Here is a 21,933-nt window from a genome sequence, read left to right as displayed (position 1 = left end):
TGCAATAAACAAACGACTAGTTAAAATCCCTAATCAACATCCCCAACATGTTTTTGCAATGATAGGTATGTTTTGAATGGGAGAAAACACACAAACCGAAACATACACACCCCCAGGGAGTCGGACATTGGATATTTCGCACCATTCGGCCTACTGCATCTTCACGGCAAATGCACCTTCTAGAATCAAAAGCAAAAGCTTGTGCTTCATCCAGGAGAATAAACGTTTGATACAGTGCATCGTCTTCGTCTTGGAAGGGTGCTTGTCAACCATATTGAGAGGAGAAGCAACGACACATCTGCATCCTTTGTGGTTGTGTTTCATGGTGCACTTCTTCTTCCTGAATGTCATTTTGTGGGTCTGATGAGGTCCCTGAGTCACGCCGAGTTGGGAGCTGTTGCAGAGGTAGCCCCCTTTGATGAACGGGTGGCGGAGAATTCGACTGGGTGTGATTCTCTCTTTCTGATCCCACTTGAACATAGCTTTCAGCAGCTTGAAAAACTCGTCAACCTCGTTGTCTCTCTCTGGAAACATCTGGTTTAAACAACAGCCAGGCTTAGGGATTGTGAGACAATAGATGACATTCAGTTTGAGGAAGCTACTGTTTTGGTAACTACCAACCTTCATCATTTCTTCCAGGGAGTATATCTTACTACTGGTCGTGTTGTTCAATTCGATTGAGTATTCCTTACGTGTCTAAAACAAATATAGGTGCGTTAAAGAGGACTAACTAAGGAGGTGAATACAAGAAAGGCAGTAAAAGAACAGCCAAATATTCAGCAAAAGCAAGGGTACAGCGTTTGTTAATTTTAATGTTGTAATTCTAATACTATCGCAAATACAGTAGATCCTTGCACGTTGTGATTCGGTATTCATGGGCCGCAAATTTGAGCATTTTTTTAATGCATTTTTTTGTTAGAACAAAAATTATATTATTTTATCATAGTATGTATAATTATAATTTTTAAGAATTTTATTTTTATATTATGCATATTTTTTTAAATAGGCCAATTTCACACACCATTATTGCTTTATCGCTTTGCTGTAAAATGTACAGCATACGTGTACCACTGTTAAAAAAGGTGACAATTTTTACATCATTATATATTTAAGTTTTTTTTGTCAAGCATTGAGATGTCACACTTTTTTTCTGTGGTCCTTGAACGCACCATAATTTTGTGCTGAGACTAGCTACCCTCAGAGTCCATCTGTTCATAGACCATCTGGCAGTACATTATCATGCATTGGTGGTGAGTACCTATACATTGTATACTTTAAATGTCTTAACAGGTGTGTGAGGCATATTTAGGGCTTAAATTTGGATTGTGCCGCAAGTGAACAACGGCAACTGAAGAGAGAAGGGGAGGGTTCTGGAGCTGAATCTCATGGAATAATTAAAACAGTCACTTTTATTGCAGAGGTTGATCAGAAATCGGAGGAGAATGCCAACATGAAGCTAAAAAATGAGGGCTGGGAAGGGATTTGGCGTGCATTTTATGGGCATGTCAGTTGCTTTTACGTTTTTCCACATGTGGTCCTGGAGATTAATCCCTGCAAAAAGCAGGGATCTACTGTACAATAGTCACAACATCTCATTTTAATGAGGATTCATCATGTTACTTCTCTAATTCAATAAGTATATGAATCTGCGTGGTTATACAGATTCAAACTCCACGACTGATCAACTGTACATCGAATGTAGTCACCTTGCCTCACCTGAGATGTACTTTATTTGTAGAATTCAAGTACTTACCTTGAAAATCCATTGACCCATATCTGTCTTGTTGAAAAACTGCGTCGTCGTCTTTCCGGCTTTAAGAGTGTTGTCTGGTGGTAGCCCGAGGACACCAATCATGCATTCCAGCTAGACAGATATGATTGACATTAGGGTCAGTAGGGCACACTCATACATGTACATATAGTCCAAGGTTGTAAGAACACTGTGCTAAAAGCAAGGGAATAATGGTCGTATCAGAATACATATTTTTCATTTGTCTCTGATTATCCAGGATGCAGTATAGTGGGTAAAAGTTAGGACAATTCCAAGCGCCCGTGGCTGACAAGGCTCCCCAAAAATACAGATGCGGTGATAACAGCTTCCCAGGGGGTGCCCAATGTGATTTTTTTTCATGGGGCCCAGAATTCCTGGTGGCACCACTGCTGATTATGATCACGATCAACAAATTAAAGGCGAAATCACAGACTTATTCAATTATCTCAAAATATTACAAATACAAAGTGTCAGTATCAGCAATACTGGCCCTGTATTAACTTGGTAACGAATCATCTTACCCCTACTGGATGACACAAACAGCAGTGTGAACACTTCATGAACCGCATATCTTTTTAAAAATGTTTTGATCTTGTCCAGAGTACCGAAGCATAAGTGTACCGTAACATACTTACTAAGTCATAGTCTGTGCTTCCCATGAAAGGAAAAATGCCAAGCACCATCTTCAATATTACAACACCCAGTGACCAGATGTCGATGGCCTCAAAGTAGCGGAGTCTTAAAATGATTTCTGGAGCCCTGTTTATAAAAAAGAATCCCTAATTTGTGGAACTAAGTGACAAATTTAATAGAAACAACAGCAATCGAGCCAACCTGAAATAAGCAACCTGTCTCATTGTGACCTTCTTGGCTTCAGCTCGACTCAGAGCCACGCTGAAGTCAATCAGCTTCACTGTGAATGGCCGCTTTCCTTGATCCACCAGCATTATGTTGTCCGGTTTTATATCACCGTGGATCACTCCTACAGCTTTGAGTGCATCAAATGCTGTAGCTAACTGGACGGAACCATGATGGAACATATTGATGTACAGACAACAAAGAATACTGTGATGAATAAATGATGAATCATCCATCCTTGCCAATGAGTATACCTGCTGAATGACGGGTCTGATGTCCTGGAGACGCATACAACCATGTGCCTTATAATACTGAGACAGGCTGATATCCAACATTTCAAAGACTAGATACTTGTCACCAGAAGAGCCACCATAAAACTTGACAATGTTGTCCCGGTCCAGTCTGATGTCCATTAACAGCTGCAGTATGGACGCCTGGAAACACACAAGGTCATCGTTTGTAATTTGAGCAAGAGGGAGTTTAGTTAGATTATGTACTAGAGACGACCTGAATTGTGTCTTTTTCTATTGACCGGAGGTCGGGGGATGAGCCTCCCCCAACAACTACCAGCGCTTGGCGAAAATCCAGTAATTCATACACCCATAAAAATGTCTATTTTTAACACACAGCTCACCCGACTCTCCAAAAACTCCTGCTAGCTTGACGTTGATGTTCTCCTCCAAGTTCGGATCAACATTTGCAATAAAAGTGGCTGTTGGAATTATTCAATTCGTTGTTCACTAGGAACCTAAGAAGTTATACGCTGAATTCACAATCCAACTTCCAGCTCTACATGCTTCACACAGTTATTAAACATATTTGAAATTATAAGAAGTATCGGTAAAGTAATAAATGTTAATGATGACAAATAGAAAGGATGAATCGAAGTTACGGGCTAGCGTGACTACAGCGCTTATGTCTGTTTTGCGGCTGCCTCCACCTCACTGTAAAGTAGCTAGCAGTAGGATAAGACTCCTGTGCTCTGCAGGCCTCCGGGTTGTCCCGGCTAGCTGTCGGAGAAAACGTTTCTCCAAGCTGCGTCTACATAAGCCACGCTGCTTGCCTGTTGTTCCACTAACAGCTTACCATCATATATTAACTTGTTTTTCAGCCCAGACTGTTAAAGTTTCTTTTTTTCTTTACTTTTGTGTCTCACACTATGGTGCGTTCAAGGACCGCAAAACAAAGTGCGAAATTTCAGTGCTTGGCAAACAAAACATCAGTTAAGTCTGAAGCCATAAAAATGTAAAAAAAAATTTTTAAAAATCAACAAATTTGCAGGACCGTGAAACATATTCATGTCATGTTTTTTTTTTTAGGTATTTTTGCTTAGGAATATATTTAGCTTATTAATTTAATGAATTCATAATTTAATGAAAAATCACATCTGCAAATTACTAGTTGAGTACCGATGGTGACCTATGGGATGTTGATGTTTTTTTAAATACATAAGGAAAAACATTTAAAATGATATTAATACTGTGTTTACGATATCTGAAGTCGCATCAGTTAAAAATATGCGTTGTGAAGAGGAAAAAAAGTTGCATTGGACAGTAAATCACATTTATTTAAAAAGAAGTTATTTCACAAAATTTAAGATTAAGAACAGACGTCCAATCTGGAAAGGCACGTTATTCAGCTACACAACAATAGCATACAAAACAATAGACTAAAGTGTCTGGTATGGCAACCTAACATATGAAGTGTTAGGTCCTGGACTTTGGGTTCCTGTTATTGCCGTCTTTTCTTGACCTTAGGACATCTTACTTATTTGTTAATTAATGTTAGGGCCTTCTTTAGCCTGCCTTTTGTTCCTTTCGTTGTGGGTCCGTTTTCGTTGCAGGCCACACGCCTCGTAGCTAAGACCTCCAAACTTGTTGACTAGTTTAATTATCCCTCTAGTAGTTATTACCTTTTCCCGCGTATTTTGTTTTGTCTCTTGGCATGTTTTCCTCAGCCACCTTTGTCGTGATAGACAGTAGATTTTTTTTTCTACCTTTTATGAGTACTGCATCAGGCCTCTCGCCTCGCTTTTATTTGCTATCTGCCATTTTTGTCTCCTGTTTTTTCAAGCCGTGGGTTTCGCCTTTTGTTACTTTGCATTTGGAGAAATAAAAACTCCTATTTTCCCACATCTATCTCGTCTTTTGGGGTTCCCTACCCTCTGATATAACATTAACAGTTATTCAGCTACACAGTAGCATAGAGAACATACGTACCTGGGGCACTGAATAGACTGAATCAACATAACAAGCCAGCCAGTGCAACAAGCAAGTTACAGGTAAGCAAGTTCACCAAGCTCCCGATCTCACTGAATTCAATGAATTATTCATCCTTGGTTGTCAACGGTCATGCTCACTCATTGGTTCATGTCAGTCTGTATGAATTAACATTTAAAAACTGCACTTTTTGGGAATTTTGTCCACCATCTACAATCCTTATGTGACTTTCTCTTTCCTGTGGCTTCTACAGATATGAAAACAGCTAAAAATAGGCAGGTAATTAAAGCACGTAATGGGACACGCCTATTGCGCCTAGAAAGCACGCTATTAAAACACCTCCAAAAACCTCCAACAACGTTGTAATGTTTTATGTACAGTACATGCTGTGACCATGTAGTAACAGGCACATCCAGGATAAAATGTAATACTTACAGTATTTTGGTCATTTTAAACATTACCGGAAGTTCCTTCACGGGCACATTGATTTCACATAGCAACATAGAAATGAACACGACAAAAACAAAAACACAGCAGCAGTGGCGGCAGCTCCAACATGATAACTACATCAAATCTGATGTAAAGGGATATAAATTTGGGAAATATGTGCCATTATTTTATTCAAAAATAACATGCAGTTAGAAATCCCCCAGTTTTTAAATGTTTAATGCGATCCACGATTTGTCCCACTTTGTTTGACGGTCCTTGAACGCACTCTGACACGCTGCACAGATGGATTGATAGATGCTTTATTAATCTCCAAGAGAAATTCACACAGACTACAAGACTGTATTTTTATCCTTTTTCTTTCACGTCATATGTTCTCCCAAATGCTGTTGATACTATGTGGGAATGCATAAAGGTAAGATATGATGACCTTATTGAGGGCTAATGTGCATATTTGTGGGACGCAATCTCTTTGAAATACAAGTCCAGGCTCGTACTGGTGGATAGTGTCTCTGTATTAATTTTGTGGTTTTAACTTGATGTTGTTCCTGTCATAGTTTTACACAATACATAGTAAATAAGATAAATTAGATCGCTACAATGTACCCATGTTTTACTGATGTGTAGATGACTAGCTAGTGCACTGCTAATGCTTGCTAATGCTAGCTGATGCTAGCGCTGCCAGCTCTTCAGCTGTGGTCACATTGACAGAAGCCTCCACATTGCCGTCCTCGGCTATGTGTGCCGTTAACTAGCAGCTCGTACCCAAAGTTTAGCTTGCAGTTCCAAGCAAAAAAATCAGAGAGACGGCTCGCATCTAAAAAAAACAGTCGTTTTTGGGGTACTCCAATGCCAAGTTACCACTGTATACAGGAAAATAAAAAAATACCGGCAGTGCTTCAGCACCTTCTCGCTTTTCTCTGGCAAGTCGACGACGACGTACTACGTGACAGTTCCAATCACAGCGACAGTTGATACAAATAACTTGCGAGAGCCATTTGCCAGGGTTTTGAAGCCCCTTTCTTTCTCCATTCCTGCTCGATATTTGCTCCTGCTTGTAGCTCCATGGTCACCGCGGCTTCCTTAAACTACAGCGTCGGCCGAGGGTCGAACAGGACATGTGCACGTTAATCTCACGTCAAAGAAAATAGTGCAGTTAAAGTTTGTTTTTTTTTTGTTTTTTTTTTCGCAGGGCCAGCTTAACAATGACAATAAGGTTAAATAGAAAAACGTATTTGTACATGTAAAGGCCGCACCGGTCTATAAGGCGCAGGTGTCCACGTCGTAACATGGGACATTTAGTACACAGAAAGATCTTTTTTCCAAACGGTGCATGTAACATCGCTAGTTAAACAGTAGCCTACCCAAAAAGTCATTCAGCGCTGTGCTCGTCCTCCTCCTGGGAACTAAAACCACTGTAGTCGTCTTCTTCAGTGCGACACACCTCACCGCTCCCTCTTTCGTTGTCGCTCCAAGCGCCACCCCCGCCCCGTGGCAAATCAGCCCCCCGAGAACGCAGCAGCCCAGCCCCCTGAAATCTGCCGGCGACAGTGGACCACCCAACACTGCCCGGCGCTGCCGAGATCCACCTGCAGACGCGAGCAAAAGCCGCTAGATCAATCGCCTTCAACGTGAATGATGCATCACATGCGCCTCTCCACGCGTTCGCCATGATAGGTCCACGCACACGAAGCGCAAAATGACTGCTCCGGATCACAGAGACCACAACATCACCACTATTTAGCCGCTCAAAGCGTGAGAAAACCCAATCGGCTTATACACCGGAAATGACGGTGATTTAAAACTCTCAGAGTCAGACCGCATGTCGGATTCATTTAAAATGGTCAAACTCTCAAATTTGTGTTTTGCAGTGTTTTGACTGATGTAAAAGTGAGCACATTTCCAGTAGCTACACACCTCACGTTGGACGTTCTTCCCTGGCCGGGCAATCTTAATCGCCATGTTTTCTTTTGATTCTCGATCCAAACACTTGATAACAACTCCATAGCTGCCTTTTCCCAGGACATTTAGTGTCTTATACCTTTGAGGAAGGATTTCTGAAAAATAGAAAAAGGTTATGCCACATGCCACATTTTATGACGCATTGTGAGTTTTGGATTATTTTTTTTACCATATTAAAAAGTTTGGTACCATAAACTATGTACCTTTAAGATTTAAAGTGACAGGGGCCTTTTGGGTCATGGTGATTTTATTGCTGAATTCATTTTAGGTCATTTTAGGATGGCACATTTCATAACGGAACAAGAGAACGTATAGAGTCATGCGAGTTTTCACTTATACCAATAAATCTGGATATCTAACCTTTAAGTGACTTTAATTTCAAAGTTATGTAATGATGTCATCAAACATGATAATGATGACATCAGGGGAACGATGCCTTGTTTGTGTGTGATGGAGTTCAAAGTCTGGGAATGTATAACGCAATACAGCATTTACTGAACAGCATAGCTATCTTCCTAAGTACTTCTACCCAATATTTGGTTGCCAAACCAGAAGAAAAGCCTGCAATCCCACATTCTTCTGTAGAGAACGGACATGTTTAAATGCTGCATGCGTAAGCCAAGCTGGTGTGAGTTTGCCTCTTCTAAGGAAATGAATTGCCTAAAACCTACTGTAAATGTTTATTAGGAAACATTCTTGAAAAAATAGGTCCTTGGGAAAAAGTTGACGCCATATTGATAAACTAAACATCTAATATAATAATAATAACAATGAATTACTGTTGCAATTAATGCAATTCAAATTACCACAACTATGCTCAACGACTTGGTGACTTGGAAATGACCAGACGACGATACAGTCACTATGATACATCTACCTACCTACCTACCGACCTACCTATCTAAACACATCTGTTGTAAAGCTAATGGATACAGCATCAGCAGTTAGCTTCTCGACGTGGCTGTAAACAACATTGTACAACATGCGTATCTGAGAAATACTTGCCATTGGGCCTGGCAATGTGTGGGCGAGGAGTCTAGCCTGCTGCGTCTTTTTTACATTTCCGCTACCGTCCTCACCAGTAGCGGTGTTTTGACAACCCATCACGTCCTGCCACGCCGGACATGGTTCAGCAAAGCATCGGCTCAAGCACGAGTATGTGCTGCGTGTGGACTTTATGTCAAGCAGACCCTCTGCTGCATGCAGCGGCTGCTGGCACATTGGACTCAAAGTCTATAAACTCCTAAACTTTGCATAGACACGCCCACAAATGTTGCTCAGATTGGCAGTTACAGATATCCGCCATCTCCTGGTATAAAGTATTAACTACACGAGGCAGCAAATTCAGCAATGTTTTGCGACTTTGGCGCTTAAAGGGCTATGTCGGCTTTCATTATAGAGAAAAAAAAACAATACCGATATTGACCGATATTACATTTTTTTTTTCATCAGGCTGATAATATTGGTTGGCCGATATTATCCGACATCGCTGGTCTTTATATATAGATTTGAGCATTAAGTTATGTTTTTATGTATCATTATTATACCATTCATTTCTATCTTAACTGCAGGGTTCACGATTGTCTTCATCAGGCAAGTCAAAGCATTTTAAAACTATTAGTAGTAGTGCTGTTATAGTTCATCGAGGATTTCTTTTACTTAGGGTGAGGGTTGTCTTATTAGTTTGTGTTTTTATATAAGTCTTAATAGCATAGCTTAGTAGCATATTGACAGTCAATCAGCTTTGCAAACTTCATTTTTTATGCCACTTAATCCTCACTGGGGTCGTGGGGCTATGCTGAAGTCTATCCCAGCTGACTTTGGGCAAGATGATTTGGAGTTTTGGACATGTGGGAGGAAACGCACGCACGCACGAGGAGAACATGCAAACTCCGCACAGAAATGCCCCAATATACAGAGACGAGGTGGTGGCTTGCAAACAAAAAACTCTAGTAACACAATGGCAACTAACAAAAAGCGACAGACGAAAAAGGGGTCTGTGAACAGGGTACAGGCAGTCCAGGTAAGTACTCTAGGTGACAGCACTGATACGGAGACGAGGAACAAGGGTAACAGAGGCAATAACGACAATGAACCAGCGCCGTACGTCTGACACTGGTCTTTTAACCGCCACTAATGATAATTGGCAACAGCTGCTCAGCCACCATGTGTGAAGCGGCTGCCTCTTTCACCCGGCAGGAAGTATACATTGCCAAAATAAAAGCAGAAACATGACACGAAGATTCAAACCCAGACCTTCCGGATCTGCCGCCTGTGTGGCCAACATGCTAACCACTTCGCCACCATGCGGCCACCACACACTTCTACTCAACTAATGCATTTTTTTTTTGTTGTAATCCGCAATTTTCTATAAATGCAAAGAATGCATATTTAATAATAATAATAATAATATTAATAATAATAATACAAGTAATCCCTGCGATTGGCTGGCGACCAGTCCAGGGTGTGCCCCGCCTGTCGCCCGAAGGCAGCTGGGATAAGCTCCAGCATACCCCCGCGACCCTAATGAGGAGAAGCGACATAGAAAATGGATGGATGGATGGATGGATGCAAGTAATCCCTTGTCTCTGCAATACAGCACTTGATACTTTCCTAAACCCGTTATAAACGGTAGTACTTTAAACTGTACATGTAAATATTAAGTGGAATAAATCAATTGGAACAGCAGAATATATTTCTGAATCTTTACAATTAAGGCAGAGGAAATTCATGACATCAACGGTAGTTTCAGCACATTATTTATTAACATACACGGGTAAAAAACAACTCTGCTTACAAATGATCCTCCAAACCTGTAGCGTGTGTATGTTTATATCATACAATTTTTTGCGCATGGTCTGTGTCCTTCCAATTGCCTTGTGAATAGAAAACACAAGATCACATTAACAACAGTGATGTAAACATTCATGAAAGTTAACATTTGCCAATAAAATAAAATGGACATGATGTCCACAAACAATACTACCTAACTTGATCCTGTCCAATTTAATAAGTTGTAATAATTCATACTACATACTGTAAGTACTTTACAAAGGATAAACTATCCTATAGTCACATATATTAGTAAGACATAAGTCAAATTCAGAAATTCTAACTGAAGTAAAAGATTTATGGCTTTACTTCCAAAGAAAAAAAGCTCCATGCATGAGGCTGTCTGCACACTTACACAGCCCCGGTATGAGGCTCTCTTTGTGGGTAAAAGAGGCGTGAGCAGCACGGTGGTCGATCAACCTTATGGTAGCGGTGGTCTCCTATTTTAACACAAATTTATGTTTCAAATGTCACACTAAGCTTAACATATATGGAATTATATGTTGTCATGAGTAAATAAAGCTATACGTTACAAGTTGCTCCTTTTTCCTCCGTGTAGTGCTGACATGTTGAAATATTTTTTCAGAGCTGGGCGTGCAAAGGATCTTGGGATATGGACGGCCAGTAGGATAGTATGGAGGCTGCTTTCTCTTTTCGTTTAGCACTTTTTAATCGGTTTTGTGTGGTGTTTTGTTGATGTTGTGTTGTTTGATCGTAAATAGATAGAAATTTGCATGCAGATTTGACCTCGTCTATTGAGATGTTTGTTTTTTATTTTTGCAAAGCTCAAGCGCAGCACAGAGGTTATGTTTTTTCCCGCGTTCATCTGTTTGTTTGTGTTCAAAATAACTTGAAAAGTTTCGAAAATGGATTTGAATGAAATGTTCAGGAATTGTCGGAAACGGGATATGGAAGAACAGATAAAATTTTGGGGGTGATCGGATCACCGTCTGGATCCAAGAATTTGTAAAGGATTCTTTAACATTACACGATAGGACCATTTTCGCCATTTGTGCACATAACTCCACAAAAAATGGTCAGAGCACAAAAAATACAGGACAAGTTTACAACAGGTTCTACAAAATATCAAAGACTGATCCAAAAAATGTTTTGGTGTGAATCACAATATCTGGGAATTTATGGCACTTGGCAGAGGTCTGCATTCTCCGAGTGCTTTTCTCGTATAATATATATTTTTGTAGCTGTTCATTGATGATTTAAATGAATCCATTTAAATAATAAACATCTGATATTGTGTATTTTTTACATTAGTAATTCATTTTACACAATACAGATAATTTGGTAATAAATTAATTTAAGACAACTAAAAAATCTGAGGACCCATTTGGGAGCCAAAAGAGCCGGCTCTTTTTTTCCTTCACTATACCGGTATGTATCAAGGACTCTACAGTTAACTTCCGTACTATACCCTGTGCGGGTTTGGCCGCCATGATGTTGAGCAGAATCCAGAAACATTGCATTGTAAACATGTCCTCGGCACACTGCTCAGTCATTAATTCATCTAATCGACGGTCCAAAATATTTAGCATTTTTCAAGTTCCCCAACAACAAAGACACGTATGTGTCATAAAGATGTTGTACATTTATAACATTGGTTGTTGTAAATAAACAGGACATTGGACAAGGCTTATAGTGTAGATTGTGTGGGACTCCCACACAGTCTAGCTTTCAGTTAATTTGATCAGTTGAGTTCATGATTTATATTATAGTTTATCAAATGTATGAACAATGTCATTACTGAAATAAAAGTTGTGTTATGTAAATACTTCCAGTTAAATATCCATGTAACATAAGTGTTAGGGACGGCTATGCCGGGACTTGGATTCCAATATACAGAGACAGCAATATCGTAACAAAGAGTTTATTAACAAAGGTTGTCCACAAGTGGAAAAATATACAACAAAACCATAAAGTACAACATAAAACTCCTGGACCTAGTCACAGGGAAAAAGGGTAGTAGAGCTAAGGGTGCTGCGAAAACTAGCAGAGAGGAAAAATACAAAACACAAAAAGCTAGGCAGAGTAAAATGAAAACGCTGCTGAACAATCAAACAGGATAAATGACTCACAACTGCAGGGAAAAAAACAACAGCAGGGGGAACAGGCATACAAGGTAGCAAAAGACCAGAGAGTAGCAATACGAGGTAACTAGATGCTGGAAGGAGCCGGTAGTTGGCGTAGGCTGAGTAACAATCAGGCACTGGACTAGTGTCTGGCTGCAGTTTAATAAGAGTGTCCTTAATTGCATGCAGGTGTGCCAAATTAGCTCTTCCTGCCGGTACACGTGTGCTGCAACAGAAAACAGCCAGAGGGCAGCAGAGCAGCACACAGATCATGACAATAAGTACTTTTTGCTACTTTGTGGATTTCACTTATTGGCCTATTTTGGGAACCTATCCCCGCGATAAACAAGGGAAGACTATTGTTATTGTTTAATTATATACATACTTAATAATATATAATAATGTTGCTTGTTAAGCCTTAGTAACACTGTAAAGAAGGAAAATATACATTTTAATTTAATAATTTCATTAATTATTATGATTATTATTTTGTGTGTTGATGTGTAAGATTTGGTAACACTGTAAGGAAGGAAAAAGTCAAATAAAGAAGCAAAAAGTTTCTTTCATCCTGCTGCTCAGGTTTTTATTGACATCCACGTGTAATTCATGTGTAGTGTAGTGCAGTGTAATGGATTTTTACACACACACATATATATATATTATATATATATATATATATATATATATATATTCATTGTGTTCAGTAAATAACATTCATCCATTTTATCAAAGTGTATGCACAGCGTATAACGGATAACTTAAGTTATAACTTAGGTATACTGTGATTTATTTCACACTCAGCTCAGAGCTAATGAATACGTTGTACCTTGCTCACCATCATGGCGGACTTTCTCCTCCATAGGTGCTAGTCTCTGTTCCATTCATTTACGGCTGAGTCACCACACCTGTTGTTAACTCTAGACTCCCTACGTATTGTGTAGTGACACTCGCAAACACGTCTCTCGTCCTCCTCTGAACAACACTTGGTCACTAGATGGCCACGAGATGCATTCAAGGACAATCCGAAAATCACATTAACGTCTTTATTATACGTTATACGTGTATGTGTGGTGTAAATAAACAGAAAGACAATGAAAAACAATAAGTGGATATTTGTAGTTCCCACTGTACAATTTGATGCATTTAAGTATGCTCGGAAATGCCAGAAAATACAACTACACTAAAAACAGTTACGTGGTGTCTTTGAACGCACATCTTCACGGCTTATAATAACACGGTTGAAGTCTGATTAATCATGATTCATTTATTTGAAAACTGATTAATTTGATAAACATTTTTAATCATTTGACAGCCCTATTTCACAACTTTGACCCGTGTAATCTCTTTATATCAATTATCATTCAATGAATACAATTCCCGCTTTGGTAAATACCAGTAACCCCTAAGAGTCTGAAGAGACATAATACAGAAAACTAAAAATACAATTCTAACTTGTTATAAGAGAGTCTTGTATTGCTATCGGTTTACCACTAGATGGCAGGAATGGATCACAAAGATGACTTGAGCCACATCAGCGTCATAAGGACATACCTAAGTACCGTAAAATAACTTATTTCCACATATGAGCCAGACAGGGATTACTCACAGTGAGTTAGAGCCAAAGAAATCAATTTTATTTTCAATTTGTGACTGTAAATTCTGCTGACACACAAGCACACACACGCACACACACACACAACACACACACCCAACACACACACACACACACACAATTTGTTTCACTTTGCTCTCTTTCATGTCCTTAAGCATGAAAGTCGATTTTAGTGTGATTGTTTTGTCACCCTTTATGTCCAGTTTAAAACACACACATCCTGTTTGTAAGTGACGGAACAAGTCTTACATCTTAACTAAAAAAATCAATATCATTGACTGCTGCGCCCGACAGGCAGGCAAGTACTATATTTCTCCAACTTAAATAATGCTTAGAGGTTATACCTGGTTTGCAAATGAATCATGTACAGTAGCGTTGCAGGGCCTGCAGCAAATAGCGAAAATCTGTCAGTAATTGAGATGCCCATAAAAATGTCTATTTTTGATACACCCTCCCTCTGGCTTGACGTTCTCCGACGATTTCAGATCAACATTTGCAATAATAATTATTAGATTCACCTCCAGAACCTTCCCCTTCTCTCTTCAATATGCCTCACATACTTATTAAATGCATTTAAATGATAAAATGTATAGGTCCTCACCACTAATGAATGATAATGAAAACGATCTGTGAACAGATGGAATTGGAGTCACAGTATAGAAATTAATATATAAGTTTCACTTTTGCCTCTCATAGCTGACTTTTGCCTCTCATAGCAACTATGGTGCGTTCAAAGATGACCAAACAAAGTGCGAAATCTCAATGCTTAACAGAAGAAAATATCAGTGAAGCATAAAGACATAAACTTTTTTTTTGTGAGCTTTTGTAACAGTGGTACATGTATGCTGTACTTTATGTATTATCATATATTTATAAATTATTGCCAACTTGTGAAAAAAAATGTCTATTTGTAGAGAAAAAATAGAAATACACAAATATTATTTTTCCACCATACCTCCACGAATTTGCAGGGCCGTGAATACTGAATTGCGAATGTGTGGGTATCCGCTGTATATTCACTGCACTCAAGTGCAGGCTGAAAATGAACTCTTGACTTATTACGATAGCATAAACATCTGGGGCCTCATCTATAAAACCGTACGTAAAAATCGGACTAAAAGTCTGCATAAGCCAGAAATCCAAAATATGCGTACGGACAGAAATATTCAGACCCAAAAAGGTGGCGTACGCACACATTCACGCAATTTGTGCTTCACCTGCTCTCCAAATGTGCGTACACAACTCCACCCCACGCCACGCCCTCTCCACGCCTTCAATTTGCCATAAATGGTCAATGCAGAAGCAGAACGTCACCAAAACTGAGGTGGAAATCTCAGTTGGAGAACTGGAAGCCCATAAAAACATCATATTTGGAGGACACAACAGTGGCATAACAAGAGGAAGATGAGCGAGTACAAGTAGCGTCCGCTGTCAACAGCGTCAGTGGAATGGGATGCAGAACTTCAAAAAGTGGTCGGATATCAAGGCACACGTTCCCATTTTTTGTGAAGATGTTTCCACATTTTTTCCTAATTGATACCACATTTTAGATGAACTTAAGCTTAGCAAAATCTGTTTCATTTAAAGGTGGACGCAAAGGAAGTTATGTCGAAAATTAATCGCTGTAATTCCTGACGGGTAGTTTAAAAATATTTTAATAACTTAATAACTTAATGATGACATTAAAGCCATCAAAACATTAGGTATCTTATAATTATTTTATGAGGAACTAATGTGTGTTATTTCAAAGCACAACAAAACAAAAGCCCATCATTTATATAAAAGGAAAGAGCGCGTTTCTTCACACGGCCCTGACACTATACATACAAACAAAGGCCGTGCATGGTAAATAAATGTTGCCATTGATGACATAATTGATAAAAGCAATGAAAAATTGTCTTATTTTTTAAAATAAATTGTCCAAAGAAAAGCGAGAAACGGAGCACTAAGGACATATTAGCGCTTATATTATATTCTGCCTTCACCCTGTGATTCCCTGGTCCTTTATTTAATGAACACGTAATTCAACACAGAAATGTTGCAGCAACTTTTAGGGATTATACTCTTTTAGTACAAGCACGCACTCTCCTGCAGAGAGCTCCATGAATACAATTATTTTTGTTAATAATTTCCCTTGTGGTAAAAGTACATCCAACCATCCATCCATGGGGCAACAATGAAATTTCCTTTTGAGAATTAAATAGATTAGATTTAAGGGTCACTACTGTTATGTGGCAGCATAAAGTACGACGGGAGACATGTTGATGTGGTCGAGGACATATTGAAAAGAGCAGTACCATAGCAGAAATTCACTTGAAGTCCCTTAAACACATGCAGCAAAAGCAGAGCACACTTGCAAAACAAGAGCACTCAGAGCACAGAACTCTGCCAGGGCCAAAATGTATTCAAAAATATCTATCTGCATCCACAACAAATTGAAGCTTCTTTCTTGCACTTTGCCCAAAACATTATCCTGCAAACACGTCACACAAACATGTAATACGAAGAGTGTTCGGGGTTAAATGAAGGGATACATGGTCCCTTATTGTGTCCATGTTGTAATATGGGATATATATACAGAAAGACACACTATAAACCTTGCAATCCTACCTACATTCGATATTCCCAGTGTCACTCGTCAGCTGCGGGGATGAGACATGAGATGCTTTTTTTCATCAGAGTTCAACAGCTGCCACAGTCCAAGCAGAAGCTGTAGTAATTCTACGCTTAATCAAACTTACTTAAGCTTTGTCAGATCAAAATGCGGTCGCTGCTTAAGACTTCAACATGCGATATTAGTGTCCACTTGAGAAATTCACTACCTCCTGACTTTGCATTCTAAGTATTGTGAGAACTGTAGTTCTTTTAAGCCATAAATGAGCCACATCATTGTTTAAGCCGTGTGACAAAAGTAGCTGCTTATAGTCCGGAATTTACAGTACATTTTAGGCCAAAACTAAAGTTTTTGGTATGGTTGCTGCTGGGCATGGCTGGTGAATGACCTTCTTGCATATCAGCTTGCCCAACTGATGGCAAAACAGCACAAACCTTCTCTTCTGTTCAGAGAGGGCCTTTCTATTTTGACGGAAATTAATTCTTTCCCAACTCTTTCAAACCATCAGTCCTCTCTATCCAGAATTTGGACATGGTTCTTTTTGAGATGCAAAAAGAACCTGCTGACTCTGGGCCCGAATAAACCACTCTCCTATATTGTGCCATGTGCTTGTACTGTATGAGGGTTGTTTGGTCTCTCCAATGTAGGGGTCATTGCACTCCTCACTACACTGCACTGCATAAACAACATTGCTGAGTTTGCGTCTCGAAATTTTGTCGTAGGGGTGAATCAGCTTTTGTCTGAAGGTGTTGGTGGGTTTGAAATGCATCAGTATGTTTGCTTAAAGGTGATAACCTTTTCACAAAGAAGAAGAGTCCGTTTGTCGTAATTCAACCTTTGCACATGCCCATGTCCTGGATGACTGAGAATCTGATGTTCACTAAACTTGTGCTATGCTAAGGAAGAACCCATTCAGTCTCGGGAAACACCCGGATAAAGGTGCAGATACTTTTCTGGCACCACCTGAACAAGAAATTATCCAACTAAGTAACCCACAGATGGACACAAATGTAATACTCCTTCCCCCACTTTTATTAAGCATTGGGCATGGTGGAGGTTTACAATGAGTGGTATTGTCGTCATTTATGGTCATTGTAATAATGCAAAAACAACAAATCTCATGACGCCTGGACGCCTTAAGTCTTCTGTACTTTGCATCATATATGATCATGCGTACTGACGATGAGGGTGTTTAAAGTGAGGCTGCAATATGGTAGCATACTTTCTTTTCCCAAAGGACAATCAAGGAACTGCAGTGAAGTGTAAAAGGCAAACATTAAAGATTAAAGGAGCAGAGATCAGGTAGAAACAGATGCTTTAATTAGCAGCTTGAGAAATGCTCTTAGCACAGTGTGTGTGTGTGTGTGTGTGTGTGTATGTGTATTTGATGGCTTTAATTAGCCTAAAAGTAAGATGAAACAGAAAAATCCACAAAATGGCATCTCCATAAAGGTTACCAACAACTCCAATATATCTCAAAGCTTTTTTGCCCACGGTTTTCATTTTCTTATCCTTTTTCTTCAGAAATGGTTGTTGAAAGAGAACAACACAGAATGTATCAACGATAATCATACCCATCGTTTAGAAGCCTATCTGTTACATTAAAATGGCATGGTATTTGTTTCAGATATGCTTAACGAGTTAAGGAACATCACGTGGTTACATTTGCACAATTCAACATGTCCTCTTTGTAATGCAGAGGAACACCGAGCTACTGATTCAGTGCATGTGTATGTTTTGCCCTTGCAACCTTGGTTTAGGCCGTTCTCTGCATGGATGCGGTCTGCCATCTCTGGCATGTTCCTAGCCTCATATTTTTGTAACAATGCCTCTGGTTTTGGAATTCTCATTTTGTTGGGTGGCTGATGCTCTTCTCTGCTCTCATCTGTGTGGTCAGGTCTTTGGTAGTTCAGCAATTCAGAAATGAGCCATCACATGCAATGTCCATTTCATGGTTTTGCTTGTCATGTGATAAAAGCTCAGCATGCGGTCACAGAAGTCTCACCGTATTCCCTGATGACTCCCTTATGACTTCTCACCTGGACCTGGATTTGTCATTTGACATCTTGAAGATCTTTCTCATGTGAAGTAGAAGCCATCGTCACTGTCTTGTTGTCATACCATTTTGTCAGTGGCGGTTCTGGCTTAAATGACGCACTGGGCGAACCAACGCTTGCCAGCCGTCGTTCACGGAGGAAAAGCCAGCAGTGCTGACTTGAGCTAGATTTACAAACAAGCCAAATGCAAGATATTTTTATGCTCTGCTGACCACCATGACTCCAATTCCATCTGTTCATGGATCATCTTGCATTATCATTCATTAGTGGTGAGTACCTATACATTTTATACTTTTAATTTTGTCAATAGGTTTAATAAGAGACTAACCAACTAACCAGTAGCTAGCAATTTAAAAAGTGAATAGACAGTTTAAGATTAAAGCATCCTGGTCTCTATGTCATCATGTCAAATTTGTGTTTTCAAAGTTTCCATGAGTTTTCAAGTTTGTATTAAGTTAGTTTTTCATCCCAAATAGTCTGTTGTTTTGCTGCAGGGGCATAAGCGCAGCTCATCTAAAGCTGTGACCTTTTAAGTTTGTTGAAGAATGTTGAAGATTTATCACCATAAGATCCTATTGACGCTGACAATGCTATTTTTGCCAGAGCCATTTGATAGAGCCGCCAGTCAAGAACCAGACAGTTGCAAATTACTGTGTGCTTCCTCACACATTTCTTTGGTTTGCTCTGTACTATGTAATTACTTAGCCACATGTGAATGTTCATGTTAAGATACAAATGAATGAAATATAAATGATATACTTTGTTTGCTGAGAATTAAATGGATACATTTCAGGGGCTGCGTACTTACTGTCTGTGTGTAATTAACAAACAGCCATGTCATCTGATTACATTCCAAGACAGTGATATACTGTCGTTCCCGAAATTGAAAGACCACCTGTTTATGATGAATGCAGGTGGCAAATGAAAAAAACTGACATTTTTGGTATGTAAATTAGTTTTAGGAGTTTTTTCTTTTGCATTTGTCCTATTTTCGTAATTTGTCTGTGTGATTAATAGTTTCAACTGTCTTGCCATCTTCATTACTACATAGACAAAGGCCTTCAGTCATGAGGGATGCCCCCGTGCAACATCTCCACTTAGCCAGCTCCCATTTGACACCCCTGCACAACCTGAAACTCCATTGAAGGAAAAAGCACCCCGGATCATGATAGCGCACCCTCCACTGTGCAATGTGGAAAACATCTCAGGTGGGATCGCCTTGTCATGTCAGTAAAATGTTGGAAGCCATCAGGACAGTCAAGGTTACATTTTTTTCTCATCAGAGAATAAAACCTTCTTCCACCTTTCAATGCCCCATGTTTGGTGCTCTCGTGGAAATTCCAATTGGGCAATTTTGTGTCGTTGAAAGAGATGAGGTCCCGATGTTTTTTGTTCTTAAAACGTTTCTCTCACAGATGCCGTCTGATGGTAATTGGACTACAATCTGCACCAGTAACAATAATAATAATGGATTAGATGTTTATAATGCTTGTCAAGGCACCCAAAGCGTGTCACCATTATTCATTTACTCTTCAGTCACACACTGGTGGTGGTAATCTACATCTGTAGTCACAGCAGCCCCGGGGTAGTCTGACGGAAACACAGCTGCCAATTCTCCACACAAGATAACTTTCCTCTCCGCCGTGTGTGTGTGTGTGTGTGTGTGTGTGTGTGAGCAGCGTCCACTTCAGATTAGACCTGCCACTAACGCGTGCTGTGGCTTGCTTAACCAATCAGATGGCGCCGTGGGTGGAGCAATGCTGGAAACAGCAGTGGTAGGAGAGAGAGACGCAGCTGCATCTGAGCCGAAATAACCTCTCCAACAGTGCAAAATGTAAATTCTTGTAATTTTTCAACTGGTCTTAAAATTTTGATGCGGAGTGTACATGTATTGTCATATATTTATAAATAATTATTAGTATTATTTATAAATTATGTAACTGTCAATATGTGACTGAATACACTGAAGAAATACAACAGATATTTGGGCAACACTCGATTATCAACTTGATACTTGGTAATGGTTTATTTGTTTCAGACATGCTTAACATGTTACATTGAGGAATACATGTTTACACTTCAACTGGTCCGAAAAGGAGTAGGAAAAAGCAGAGTTTAGCATCAATATAAGGTGGTGATGAAAATGAAAGAAAACAGCACATACAGACAAAACTAATGTTCAATACTGTTCATTCGAAAGTGTTAAGAAAGTGGTACAGAAAAGATACACTGGGTAAAGGTTCTGTGAGCGGAGAAGTCAAAAAGTGAATCAGGTTAAGCGCGTAGACTTTGTGTGTGTGTTTGTGATCAGGGGAAAGGTTGACGGGCTTATGATGTCATCCAGTGACATTTAGTTGACAGAGGCCGTGCAACAGATGGGCTGCCAGGATGAGAATGAGAGTCAGTGTGTCTTTACCTCATACTCGGGTGAGTGTGTCTCTGTAAGTGTGTCTGCTGGAGTACAGGGACACCTTTTGTTTCAGAAGTGATGTGACGCTAATTGGTCCAAAAGGTCCAAAGTGCAAGTGACACATTTATCATGTGGCTCGCAATCACAGTCACATTTTTCAGTCTTCATGTGCTTGTTTTTTTACAAGACTGTCCTTGAGGTTTCTGCTTTGAATAAGAATAAGAAAGATGCATTTGAAGAACACGGGAACAGATGAGAGGACATTGAGAACTACGAGGAGCCCTCTTACTCGCAGTAAGAATTAATTAATTTTCAGGGTCCATTCCACTGAATCTGTGTCATTTGCTTGTCTGTTTTTAACTCTCAATTTGATAATACACATATTGAACTACTCAAAATGTGTATTGGACCATCTCAAGCAACTTTATTTAATTGTTGTGTAACTTTCCTAACCTGAGAGTTGGGAGGAATTTGTGATTTATAGTCCCTATGATTCTCTTTGCAAGTGCTCTAAAATGATCTAAGTCTGTTCAGATGAGTTCATCAAAGATCCCATATTATACAATTTTTGTACAAGTTTCAGAGGTCACACAATAGCGTCCTGCCCAAAAAGCAAGCTTTGGTGCTGTAATTTAGGGAGTGTAAAGATGCTTCGAATGCCATCAGTGGGCAAGGAAACGAACGAAATGTTAGCAACACCAGCTTAACTGTGTCAGCTACAATGCTAACATTACACGTCACTTTTTACAAGCTGTCATGGTAGGTAAAGCCTGTTGGCTGAAGAAAAACAAACTGATTAAAATTACAGCTCAGATGTCTGTAGCTGACTGATGAATAGTTGGCAGAGCTCTGGGCTCTTATTTTAAGGTGTGTAGTGAAGCCTGCTTTTTTTCTTTCTTTTTTTTTTTTTTTTACAAAGAATTAATCTAGCTAGGGGCGGGTCTGAGGTAATATCTTGTACATGAGGAATTATGTTTTTCCTCATGACGCCGAAAACCTTGAAAAGCGACCATTTGAGCCCCTCTTCTCTAAAAAGTGAAATAAACCGGTGGGGGAGATGCAGGGGC

Source organism: Dunckerocampus dactyliophorus, chromosome 11 (genome assembly GCF_027744805.1).
Source record: "Dunckerocampus dactyliophorus isolate RoL2022-P2 chromosome 11, RoL_Ddac_1.1, whole genome shotgun sequence".
In the NCBI taxonomy this organism is placed as follows: Eukaryota; Metazoa; Chordata; class Actinopteri; order Syngnathiformes; family Syngnathidae; genus Dunckerocampus; species Dunckerocampus dactyliophorus.
This window is presented reverse-complemented; position numbering follows the sequence as displayed.